Raw genomic sequence first — 13,870 nt, forward strand, 5'->3', positions numbered from 1 at the left:
CTTCCATTCTAAATGATAGCTTTGCTGGATACAGTAATCTTGGATGTAGGTCCTTGCGTTTAATCTTGGGTAATGTAATTATGATGTGCCTTGGTGTGTTCCTCCTTGGGTCCAGCTTCTTTGGGACTCTCTGAGCTTCCTGGTCTTCCCGGAAGTCTATTTCCTTTGCCAGATCGGGGAAGTTCTCCTTCATTATTTGTTCAAATAAGTTTTCAATTTTTTGTTCTTCCTCTTCTCCTTCTGGCACTCCTATAATTCGGATGTTGGAACGTTTCCAGATGTCCTGGAGGTTCCTAAGCCTCTCCTCATTTTTCCAAATTCTTGTTTCTTCATTCTTTTCTGGTTGGATGTTTCTTTCCTCCTTCTGGTCCACACCGTTGATTTGAGTCCCAGTTTCCTTCGCATCACTATTGGTTCCCTGTACATTTTCCTTTGTTTCTCTTAGCATAGGCTTCATTTTTTCATCTGGTTTTCGAACAGATTCAACCAATTCTGTGAGCATCTTGATAACCAGTGTTTTGAACTGTACATCCGATAGGTTGGCTATCTCTTCGTCGCTTAGTTGTATTTTTTCTGGAGCTTTGAAGTGTTCTGTCATTTGGGCCTTTTTTTTTTTTTGTCTTGGCGCGTCTGTTACTTTAAGAGGCGGAGCCTTAGGTGTTCCCCGGGGCGGGGTAACGCTGGTTGCTGCGCTGTGACGCTGTATGTGGGGGAGGGGCCAAGAGGGAGCAATGGTACCCACTTCACTCTCCTCCAGATTTCAATCTTTCACTCTGCTACCCACAATCAAACTGGGCCCCTCTGGTGCTGGTTCCCGAGTGGGTGGATGGCTTGTGCACACTCTAGGCCCCTGTGGGTCTCTCCAACGACCTCTCCTGTGAGGCTGTGAGTTTCTCCTGCTGCCACCCCAACCCCCACGGGCGTTTTCAATCAGAGGTTTGAGGCTTTATTTCCCTGAGCTGGAGCCCTGGGTTGCGCGGTCTGCTTCGCTCCCCACCGTTTGTCCCGGTTTATCTGTGCACGAATGTGGGGCCGCGGGGTGCTACCCACTGCTCTGCCTGCCCCATTCTCCGCCACTCTGAGTCTGGCCCTCTCGGTTTATCTGTGCGCGAATGTGGGGCCGCAGGGTCTGTTAGTGGTCGGACTGCCTGCCCCGTTCGTCCCACACTCCGCCAGTCTCGGTCCCGCCACGGCCACGCGAGTCCTCTCCGCCCCGGTGCCCGTCTCTGCCCCTCCTACTAGTCTGGATGAATGTTTATTTTTTATTTCCTTGGTGTCGGACTTCCTTGCTGTTCGATTTTCTGTCAGCTCTGGTTGTGTGAGGAGGCGCAGTGTGCCTACCTATGCCGCCATCTTGGTTCTCCTGTTTTTTATTTCAGTTAGTGTATCCTTCATTTCTGACTTGCTCTTTTTTCAGGCTGTGAGGTCTTCACTAAGTTCCTTGAGCATCCTTATAACCAGTGTTTTGAACTCTGCACCTGATAGATTCCTTATCTCTATTTTTTTTTTTTTAGTTCTTTTTCCAGAATCTTGATCTGTTCTTTCATTTGGGCCATGTTTCTTTGTCTCCTCATTTTGGCAGCCTCCCTGTGTTTGTTTGTATGTATTAGGTAGAGCTGCTCTGACTCCGTCTTGGTAGCATGGCCTAATGTAGTAGGTGTCCTATAGGGTCCAGTGGCACATCCTCCCCTATCACCGAAGCTGGGTACTCAAGGTGTGCCCTTTGTGTGGGCTGAGTACACCCTCCTCTTGTAGATGATCTTTAATTGCTGTTGGCAGGTCAGTGGGAGAGATTTACCCAGGCCAGTCAGCTGCAAGGACTGGTTGTGACCACTGACCACCAACCTCCACCCTCTGTAGAGGATCAGCAGTGCAGGGGCAGCATGGTGGTGCCCCAATGTGGTCTGTAGCTGTCCACTGGGTGCCCAGGTTCTGGGGTTACCCAGGAGGTGCAGGACAAGGTCAGCTGTCACTTGTGTTCTTCCCAGGGCCACCCTGCATGAGCTATAAAGCAATCCGAGATGGCTGCTATTGTGCTGTGATTGGAGATTCCCAGGCAAAGCCAAGCTGTGAATCTAGGCTGCTGTTCCTAGTACAAGGCCTGAGGCCACTTAGCAAAAGGTATGGGGGATGGGGGCTCACTGAGGCTGGGTGTTCTTGTTTGACAGGATTTAGGAAGTTTAAAGCATAAGCCAAGACCAGCTGTTCATTTGGAAAAGTCATGGTTAACAGTTTGGGGGAACCGTAGGTTGGGTGGGATAGAGTTTCAGGGTAGGCAAACGGTGTTAGCCAGGTTGATGGAGTCTCAGATATGGCACCAGTTTGCCGGCTCTGTTGGGGGGAGGGTTTAGTAAAGGGACAATAGCTTCTGCTCACCTTGATGCCAGACACTTCTGTTCCTCCCTGTATGCCACTGGTGCCTTTCAAGCTGCTAACCCCAGTGCTGGAGCTCAGAAGGAGTGAGTCTGAGTAAGTTCATGTGTAGGTACTTTAAGGGGAATTGCTTAGGACTCCAGAAGTTTCTTCCACCAACTCAATCCCTGCTATTTTGTGCAGCCAGAAGTTGTGGGGACTTATCTTCCTGGCACTGGAACCCTGGGGGGCCTGGTGTGGGACTGGGACTCTTTGCTCCCAAGATATCACCACTGAGTTTTTATCCACCACATTTGGATGTGGGACGAACCCATTCCACATCTCTGCCCCTCCTACCAGTCTGGGTGGATGTGGTTTCTTTAATTCCATAGTTGTCAGACCTCATTCAACTTGATTTCTGATGGTTCTGAGTGATGGTTGTTCCATATTTTAGTTGTAATTTGATGTGGCTGTGCAAGGAGGCGAGCCGTGTCTGCCTGTGCTGTTATCTTGACCGGAAGGCTTCACTGACGTTTTGGGGACCAGTCTACTGATGAATCCATCAAAGGCATTTTTCATCTCTGTTACCATGTTTTTTTCATTTCTAGTATTTTGTTTTGATTCTTCTTTAGTGTTTCTATCTCTCTGCTTACATTATCCATCTGTTCTTAACATGCTGTCCATTTTTTCCTTTAGAGAGCTTTTCCAAATATTTCCATATTTGTTGTTGTTCTTTTTAATTCCTGGTGTGATAATCCCAACATTTATGTGATCTCTGAATACATCTCTGATATTTACTCTGTAACTCAGGATTTTTTTGTTTGTCTGTTTGTTTGTTTATGTGTTTGTTTTTCTAGGAGCAGCTTCCTGACTTCTAGGAAACACCATTTTCCTTCTGTTGCTTTTCCAGCCATTCCAAGACTTTTACAATGAGTTTTTTTTATATTAAATCTCTCTGTTTGGAATATCTAGAAAGGCCCCATTTCCCTTTTAGATATTGACTAGGAAAATAGATGGAGTAGGGCCCTCATATGTGGGTCTCCAGGGGGCCATGCCTGGGCAGCCAAGAGTTCTTAATACAATCGGAGCAGAATATATTCAGAAATATGTGCCTTGGGAGCAGCAAAGACATAACAGTTGTCATGCAGTACAAATGAGAAAAGGAAACAAGAGTTTTAATCATGAAGTTGCTGGTGTTCTTATCTTGCTCTTAACTGCTGTTCAGCCTTAACATGATTTACACAGCTGTCAAATTAAATGTGGACTCTGTGCCATGTTCTTAAAAAGTTTTTTTACATCATGTCTTTTAGTAGTTATGGATAAATAAACTGTGGTACATCTGTACAATGCCATATTATTCAGCATCAAAAAAAAATCAGCTATCATGCCATGAAAAGACATGGAATAAACTTAAAGGCATGTCACCAAGTAGAAGAAGCTAATCTAAAAAAGTCAATATGGTACATGATTCCAACTCTCTGACATTCTGGATAAGACAAAACTGTGAGGACAGGACAAGGATCAATTGTTGCCAGGAGTTTGTGGGGAGGGAAGAATGAATAGGAAGAGAACTGGATTTTCAGGAGAGTGAAATTATACTGTAAGATACTATAATAATAGATACATGTCATTGTACATTTCTCAAAATCCATAGAACATCCAGCACAAAGAGTAAACCCTAATATCAACTAGTCTTTGGTAATAATGTGTCAGTCTAGGTCCCTCAATTGCAACAGATGTACCACTCTGGCGGAGGATATTGATAGCGGGAAGCCTATGCCTGTGTCGGGCAAAGGGTATATGGGAAGCCTCTGTACTTTCCACTCAATTTTGCTGTGAACCTAAAACTTCTCTTAAAAAGATAACGTTGTTTGTGACAATGTGGCTAGACCTTGAGAATATAACACTGAGAAAAATAAATCATACAGAAAAAGTTAAGAATTATATGATTCCATTCATGTGTGGGATATAAAACTGAAAGCAACAAGTAAACAAATGAGAAAAACAAACAAACGCTCACAGACACAGACAACAGCATGGTGGTTAGCAGAGGGAAGGGGGTCAAACACGTGGTGACAGAAGATGATTTGACTTTGGGTGGTGGGCACACAGTGCAATATACAGATCATGCATCATAGAATTGTATACTTGAAACCTATATAATCTTATTAACCAATGTTTCCCCAATAAATTTAATAGAACAAAAAGATATCTTAAAAAAAAAAATTGTGCCTGGCTGGGTGGCTCAGTTGGCTAGAGTGTTGTCTCATACACCGAAAGGTTGCTGGCTTAATCTACAGTCAGGGCATATCCCTAGGTTGTGGGTTCAACCCCCAGTCGGGGTGTGTACAATAGGCAACCAATCAGTGTTTCTCTCTCACATCGCTGTTTCTCTCTCACATCGATGTCCCTCCCTGTCTGTCTCCCTCTCTCTCAAAAACCAATAAAACATATCCTCGGGTAAGGACTTAAAAAAAAAAAAAACCTAAACTGTTACATTCACAAGGATGTTGTATAAAAGATGCTCAATATAGGGATAGAGTCTTGGGTTTATTGATCCACAAAACAAAAACAGGAATTTCCTCACAAATTTCCTCTTTTCATGCATTCCCATGAGAGTTAAAACATTATCAGAAATAAAACCATCGGTTGCATTATCCAGCAGGCAAGACTGCTCCTTAGGCAGGTTTTAAAATCTTCTGTTTTATAGAAATTAATCCTCCTACAAACATCACAGAAACTGCAACCTTAGCTTTGCATCTATACAAAGAGAAGGAGGAAAAGAAATACAGACCAATATACACAGACCATCTTGAAACGCAGCCTCTTGCAAACACAATTGTATTTGCTTCTTCATGCTGAATCAAGACCACAGGGACAATCAGAAGTGAAACTAAATGACAGACAGATAACAATATGCTTGAGTGGCTCAGTATTTGCGCCATTCTGGAGAAGTTCATTATACTGCAAAGGAATCACTAGTAGTACAGCTGAATAACAGTATACATATATATTGTTTATTTTAAGGAAAATGAATTACTTTAATGCCATGAAACTACATTTCATAATTATCCTTTCAGTCAACAAACAAAATCGAACGTTTTCTTTTTCACAATCTGACTTTTCTGCAGCTGAACTTAGTCCCTGCTTCTGTCATGGCTAAGGGTTGTAAACAACAGAAGCTGAATGAATATTCCAAACGAATAAGCAAAAGAAGAATATTTCAATGTTAAGCAGGTCACAAACTCCTTTGGAGGGCTGGAGAACCAGGCTTGAGGTGAACTCCCAGAAACAGTTCCCAAATCGGCACTGCAGAGCCAGTCTGTCTGATTCAGAAACTGTGGCCACCACGCAATAATCATGCAGTTCGAACCACTGCCACTTCCACGCCAGGAATTCCACCTCTAAAGAAAGAGAGTAAGTTCACCATTGGCATTAGTTGGGGTCCTCTATAGGGAAAAAAGAGAGTGAGAGAGAGAGAGATGGGAGGTGGGGCAGAATGGGAGGAAGAGGGAGAGGATACAGAAACAGGGATAGAGACGGGATAGAAATCAGCTCATGTGATTAGGGAGGCTTGGTAAATCCAAAATCTGCAAGGGTAGTCTGGCAGGGAATAGTTTGATAGTCTATTCAGGCCTTTGACTGATAGGATGAGGCCCACCTACACTGGAAAGGAAAACATGCTTTATTCAAATTCCACCAATTTAAATGTTCATCTCATGATAAACATCCTCACAGAAACTCCAGAATAGCATTTGGTGAAATATCTGGGTACTGTGGCCCAGTCAAATTCACACATAAAATTAGCCCTCACACCAGCCCAACCCCCTTCTGTTACCAGCTGTTGTGTCAAATTGGCGAAGACATGTGTGAGCGGCACAGTGCATCAGTGGGTGTCCAGGCCAGGAAGAGGCTGCACACTTCGAAGGGTAACTGCAGAGTGTTTATTAGGAGGACTGTTTACAGTGATGTGGGAATGGATGGTGGCACATCCAAGGACTAGCAACAGGGGAAACTGTGACTGCCCCTGCATCTGAAGGGCCAAGGGGAAGGAATAGTCAATAAACATAGTAGTTGTTGAATTCTTTTTCTTTTGTTTTGTTTCCGTGCTCTGGGGGATTTTATTGAAAGCAGCTCTCATGTACCAAAGGGAAGCTGAGCTTTTTTCCATTGTTGGCAGGTGTCACAGCTGGTGGCCCTTCTATTACCACAAGTTGGTAAGCCAGACTGCAGTGACCACAATAACCAGAAGCAGCAACAAAATCACGGCTATCACCCACAAGATGCAGACAGTCTGTCTACCGTATCCACACACTTGGTTTCAGTGCGAAGTTTCTCACCTGTCTTCTCCACCAGGCTGCCAAGCTCATCAGGGATCTCTAGGACTCTCTGCTATCTCTACTGTCTAGTCCTGGGTCAGCGACAACAGGCAGCACTACTAGGCATAGGTGGTGTTGGGGGAATCAGTGTGTTAACACTCTCTCACTCTTCAATCTCCTCCTGCTATTGCCTTCCATTGGCTAAACCCAACCTGAAGCCAGAGGTAGGGAAACCTTGGTGATATAGTCCATGCATGTCAGCCTCCTGCAGGACACAGCAGGTAGAGAAGGAAGGGGAGTGGATTGGGAGGCACAAACAGAAGAAGCCCATCCCCCAGAGCCTGGGTCACTGGCCTGGGTACCAGCTGTGAGACATACCAGGAAGCTAAGGGCCAGAAGGTAAGATTTAAAAGGAGGGAAATTTCCAAAATAGAAGAAAAGTGTTCCATTGATGCTGATGCTGATGCTGGGTAAATACAAATAAGACGATTGTTGTCTGAACTCCATTAACTGGGTACACCCTAAAGGTCACAGACATCTTCAAGCACTAGCCACTTCTGTGGCACACCCGTCTCCAATCTTAGAAAACTTGAAAACAACAAGGACATTCCTCACACAAGGGCTTTTCCCTCCTCTTCTAGAATGCCCCATGTCCTGGGACTCTGAGCCCTTTGCATTTTCTCCAGACCTACAAGTTGTCCCTTGGCGGACATTGGACATTTTCTGCAGTTATCCAGGGAAGACAAAGGAGAAACAAGCAAGCTTGCACACAAAGAAAACACCCCATTTTAGCAAAGATACTCTGAATATGTAGGTTAGCACCCAAATCTCCAATTTTATCTTAGAAATAGTCAAGGTTGAAGGGTGCTGGCCAACATCAAGGAAAGACTCCGAAAAAGGATGGGGAGCAGCCTCCTGCTATCCTCACGGCCGCTCTGCTGATGAGTCACCCGTCTGCAGTTTGGGGGCAGTGGAAACTAGCATCAGCCCTTCCTCCAGGTGTTTTCTAAAAAAACAAGACACCTATGCAAATATGGCCTTAACGTCCACAGCTTTCAGCCCTACTTGTAAAAATAGACCAAGGTCAGAAATTGCAACTGGTGGCCCGGAGTCCACTCCGACCCACGGATGTATACCATTGAGCCTGCACGGTGTTTTCCCACACTGAACTTAATGTTGTTTTTTAGTTGCCAATATTTAAAAATCGGGAAGTTCCTAACCAAAAGTCAGGTTGCCAGCTTCTCCTAAAATTTAACAAGCTCTGGGAACCCAGAGCCCATGTTCCAACAGGGCATCACGCAGCAAGAGCTGAGAAATGAATACCTGACTGATTTTGCTAGGACGTGTGCCCTTGAAGTCACCGCCTCTCCGTCCCCTGGAAACTGAGGTTAACCGCGAGTGACTGATTGCCGTCATAACTGTGCTTCTGTTGCTCTTAGTCAGGTTGGAAAGAAAACTATTTCTCACGCATGTCTCTATCAAAACGGAAGAAATTAAAGAAAAACTACGAGAACCACACGTTTCAGTAAGTGGGGAGCCTATTTTCGTGCTCAGGAGATGCGGCCTGCCTCTTTCGGTGCGGGCCGGTGGGACTGTGGGGTTGCGATGCTTGGTGTGGCCAGACACCTTTGGAGCCACTTTAGCCTTTGGTTTCTTATTTGGTTTGGCTTGCTTTTCAAACCCTAGACATAATTTTTTTTTCATTGAAAGTGCTACATGCCAGCTGTAAGAATGGTGATATCCAGTTTCTTATTCATTCACTCAGTATCCATTCGACAACTAATTAGGGAGCACTTATGGGCAAGGCGCTTACACCAGAGATACAGCGATGAGAAAGACCGACAGGATCTTGGCCCTCGCGGAGGAACCATTCTCTGTCCAGCTGTTTCCCAGAAATGATTTGAAGGATATTATAATGCAGAAGCCTCATTTTTCAGTGACTGACTTCACAGCCTTTTCTTCAGCCCGCCCAATGACCTGGAACAGTACCCTTGCATATGGCCCTAAGAGTTGCTTCTGTGAGAAGAAATCAGAGAGAGAGGGGCTGAAATTACTTCACTGACAAGGTGCCAAATGTTCTCACTACTGTATCAGTCAAGATAGGCTGTTGTGCTGTGGTAACAAGTGACCCCAGTTTCCGCGGTTTATTTCCTATTGGTGCTACATGTCTGTCCCCGATCAGCTGTGCCACTTCTCCAAGTCAGCTGCCCCCTGGGACTGGGCTGATGGAGTAGCCTCTTTCTGTGACCTGGCCCCTTTGTAGCAGGAGGAAAGAGCTGGAGTGGAACCGCACAAAAGCCCTTAGATCTTCTGCTTGGAAGTCTCACACCTCACTTTTGTCCCCATTTCTTTGGACAAAGCAAACCTCATAGTCACACTTGACTTCAAAGGGGCAGGGTTATATAACCCTCCAGCAGGAGGGGCAGCACAGGGAGGGAGGGCACTTCGGGGAAGACAACTGACATTCTGAGCAATACACAGTCTACCACAAATGGTCAACATTGGCCCCTCAGGGCCAAAATAAAAAGGGAGTTTGGGCATAAAAATTGTATCTGCAAGAAATTGATAGTCTCCAGCTAAAAAGTCAAGTAAGCAAAGGAAGAAAAGCTCAGAATCGATTGTGTTCCCATGTCCTCGCTACAACAGCCCCTGTCACAGGTTTCCTCACAACGTAGATAGATGCCCACGCTGTGTATCACGACCTGCATCCCAAGGTCAAGTTTCCCCTGCCTGTTCATCCATAGCACAGTGACGGAGTAGGAAGCCTAGAAAAATTGTTTTTTGGGGGGCTATTCAATACCTTCCTGCCTCGATTGATGAATAATAACTTCTAAAATTAGCTCTGCCTTTCATTATATTTTGAAATGAAATTCACTCAGCTTACCTGAAATCCCAGAAAATGGAAATGATGAATAAATGTCCTTTAAGGTCCTAAAATTGTCTTTCTCTCAAGTTGTCTTTCAGGCATCACATATGGGGGTGGGAGGAGGATTCGTTTCCTTTTGCAGAGCCTCTCTCTCTCCCGCAGCCTCCAAGAGCACCCACAGGTTTACGATCTTAACCATCAGAAAGGTCTTAGTTCTTTCTTCACCCCGTTAGTAGGAGATGAAACTTGGCAATTGAAAACTATAATTACTTTCCACCCATGCTAACTCTTACCTTTTCTCTCTAAAAAATCACCAGTAGAAATTGTAACACACAGAAGGGAGAAGGCCGCTGTGTGATTCCTAAAGATCTGGGGCAGGAGTGAGAGGGCTGTAAATACATGAAAACCTTGCAGGCAGGAAAGGAACCCTCTTGTCCCCAAGAGGAAGGCAATTAACCCCAATGGAGGTGAAGAGGGTGAAGGAATCCTGAGACTTTTCAAGCAATCAGCGGGATCTGCAGACTATCTGAGTCACAGTTTATTTTCATTTGTTTGCTTTCGGTCCCAAAGAGACAGAAATTGAGGGTCCCAAAATCACTTTACTGTAGACCACTGAATGTTAATTCCGTGGGAAAACACAATTAAAAATAGAAACAGTACTATTACGTATCTGAGAACCTTTTGTAGGGATCTGAAAGTGGGTGGCCAAATGAGCTTTCTCAAATTTAAGCTTCTTAACCCACATTACCACTTCCTTTACCACTGATTTCTAAACTCAGCAAGTATTTACCAAGCATCCGTAGGCTGTCAAATGACTTTAGATGCAGAATTTACTTACCCACCAGGCAGTGAAGCATTTGCCTCACGTCTGCTTCTGAGCAGGTACACATGCAGACAAACCAGTTAAATAAACAAGACCTCATGCCGTCTTAGGTAAATCCTTCCCATAAAACATGAGAAGATTTGCATTTTTATTAGCTTGATTATTAACAGGAAAACCTAGAAGAACCCTGATGAAAAAGCCTACAGGTAAAGTGGAAATTTTTCTTAAAGCTACACTATAAAGATGGTCTTATACAATGCAAAAATGGACACTTTCTAAGATGCAAATGTTATAGTAAAAAACAACAACAACAAAGAATGGCAGGCATAAAGTCAGTCTGCACACGATGAAGAGGTAAGTGCTAGAGATACAGGCATGACGAAGATGGATGCAATTCCCATCCTTCATGGGACTTACAGTCCATGGGGAAAGATAGACAAATATTTAGAAATTCGATGAGCATTGTGGACAGAGCTGTGAAATATAGAACAAACATTTAATATTAGGGAGTCAGAAAAGGTTTCCTTGAGGAAGTACCTTGGCAGCTGAGACCTAAAAGATTTGTACAACACTAATAAGAACCCAAGGCAGCTCGTATTACTGCCCATGAGATTCTCACTCTTGTCAGCTCCCCAGCTTTCCTTCCAAGAAGCTCCCACCAGGTGTGGTGCATCCCAATCATCAAAACTCAGCAGCAAACCACCCACCTGATTTTATTAGGCAGCTGTCGGGGAGGGAAAGAATTTTCCTTCTTCCCTTGTAGGTTCTTTTGCTCATCTAAAAATTAAATTGACATAAGACAGATTAACAGGAGGGGAAAAAAACAAATTTACTTTGGTAAAGATGGGAGTCCCATAAAAATACGAGATGCAAAGGCAGCCAGGCAGGTGAAACTTATATGCCATCACGCGCTGAGGAATGGGATAGGGACCTGGGCCTCAAAGGAGAGGAGGGTACTTTGTAGAACGAGAAGAAGAGCAGATGTTTGGTAATTAGATGTTTGTCCTGCCACACAGATAGGTCATTCAGATAAAAGGAAGTGACCTCTGGCAATAGCTCTCTCTGTTTTTCTGGGCCAGTGTCTTACCTAAAGTCTTTTAGGTCATTAAGGGAGAGGTGAAATTTCTCTTGAGTCTGTTAGGTCTGGATTGCCGTCAGCTCAAAACAACCCACATGCCAAACAGTGTATTTGGGGGTCACGTATTATGCCCCTCTTCGCAGGTAATAAGACAAATGGAGAAAGAAGGTGAGGACTGCTTTCAGTCCAAAAAAGTTTAAATGGAAAACTAGCTCACAGAAGTGAGCTAATTTGGATTCTGTAAAATAGTCACTAACTTCTGCCAAGATCACAGGAATTACACCTTCTCCTTCCCCCAATCAAAAATAGTGCCCCATTTTTCATACTGTCTTTTAAAATAATGAGGTACAAAGCTGTAGTTTTATAAATGGAACAAGAAGGAGAACCTTCTTGCCAGTTGTTTGACAAATGTATTTCAAAACTTTCCTTTAAGATTGGTGCAAGGAGAAAAATAACAGCATGCGTTATCAATAATCAGTATCATTCTTACATTTAAAGATAAAATCGTACGTTGCTTTTCTAAAATGTCATGGTGGAGTCAGAATGGGAATATTTGATCCCATATGTCTCATCAATGAGCAATTACGCAGTTTAACCAGCAATACTCCAGTTGGCAAGTAGATGCGTGCAGTGCGAGCCGACGGACAAGGCTGGTGTGGAAAACCCTTAGCAAACTGGTAACAGGCAGGACAACTGCATCAGTGTTACTAATCTGTCTTCCGAAGATACGTGATCATAACAAATAAAAGCGTTCTTTGCTACAATTCTCATAATTAGGATGTCTATTTCTTCTGGGGGTTATTTTAACCACATGGAGTGTCTTCTTCATTAGCTTCTTAGAAAGAACTTGGGATGGACCCAAGAAGGCCATGAGAAATCCTATCTATGACTGAAGTGTATTTGCCCATAGTGTTGTTATCACAAGGACATCTGGCTGCCTTTTCCTTTTACCTGTGATAGGTGCCACTTGTCCCCATCTCTCTGCCAAAGGAAATTAAACCAAGTTCTCTCTACTAACCTAGAAGGCATTCTATTGATCAAGCCACCTTAGCTGAGTGACATTTCTTATCCAGCCAAGAGCAAACCCACTCAGGAATCTTGTCTATAGAAAGCACTCACTCAAAAATCAGAGATTCCTTTGTTAGGTTAAACAACAACAAATAAAGGCCACATAGGTATATCATTCCTGGTGCTCTGTGGAACGTGTCAACAGACGGAAAGACCTCAGAGGAATTTGTTCCTGGCCTTTCTTTGAAATAAATGTAACTATAACTCAGAGTTTGGGGATCTACAAGTCCAGAAGTGAACTCCTGGGTAACCTCACAGGCTGTGATACATTCATTAGGTGGGAATAGAAGAATATGAGTTATGTCTTACCCTTCTGGGGAAAAATGTCTCTTGAGAAAATTATAGCAAAGCAACAGGACTTTTTATTTTGTTTTCTGTTTAAAAATATATAACTATTCTGAGAGGATCATAGTACAGTTTGAGATTTTTGTCCTGAGATACCTTTTACCGTATCTGTAATGTGTCTTGAACAATTATTATTTCTACCATCCGTATGATATAGGGATGGTAACAATGTTTCCACTGGGGCCACTAGTCATCAAACTAGTCAGTATACTTTATTTTCTCCCAGTATTCGTAAAGCATTTTTTAAAAATTGATTTCTCAGTTATGAGTCAGTTGGATCCAGTGAAACACAAGGAGTTTTCAACACTGAAGTCCGTTTGCAGCATTCTATGGTTTGTGTTAGGTTCAGCCATTCTTCCAAAGAATACGCCAGCATATCCTTGGGATGACTGGCTGCATTTCTTTCTTGACCTTCTCCCAACCAACACCAGAAAAAAAAAATTCCCCCAAAAGCCAGATTTAAAATATAAATATTAGCTGAGAGACTGTCAACTTTCCAAATGCCAGCAGGATAAATAAAAGGCTGCAGACTGATTATTGGCAGAAGCAGGGACATACAAAATGACCCCAGTCTTTCTAAAGGGCTGTCTTTTGTCATCTACCTGGTCCCAGACCCGCCGGAAATGATCCAAGCTCAGATTCTGTTTGAGATATTTACAACTGGTTTCCGTTTATGTAATTCTCTTCTTCAGATTGACTAATGGTCTCTTTCTTTTCTCCTTCCCACTATCTCTATCACCGTTGTCTAGAGCTTTGGGCTCCTAGGAGAAACATGACCGAACTATTCAGGAGTTTCTTCATGACTCTAACCAAAAAAAACCAACCAAACAAAAAAACCTCTCACATTTTCATACAGGAAGTTTTCCTTCATGACATTTTCACGTCTTCTCAGTTCTCCATTATGCTCTCAATTATCCACACTTTCTTTGCAATTTTCTTCTCTGTGAAGATTCATAAATATCTCAAATATTCTTACTGTTTTAATGCAGCATTAAAGATTTCCCTAAGGAAACGTTTAA

The sequence above is a fragment of the Desmodus rotundus genome, chromosome 8, assembly GCF_022682495.2.
Source record: "Desmodus rotundus isolate HL8 chromosome 8, HLdesRot8A.1, whole genome shotgun sequence".
NCBI classification, from domain to species: Eukaryota; Metazoa; Chordata; class Mammalia; order Chiroptera; family Phyllostomidae; genus Desmodus; species Desmodus rotundus.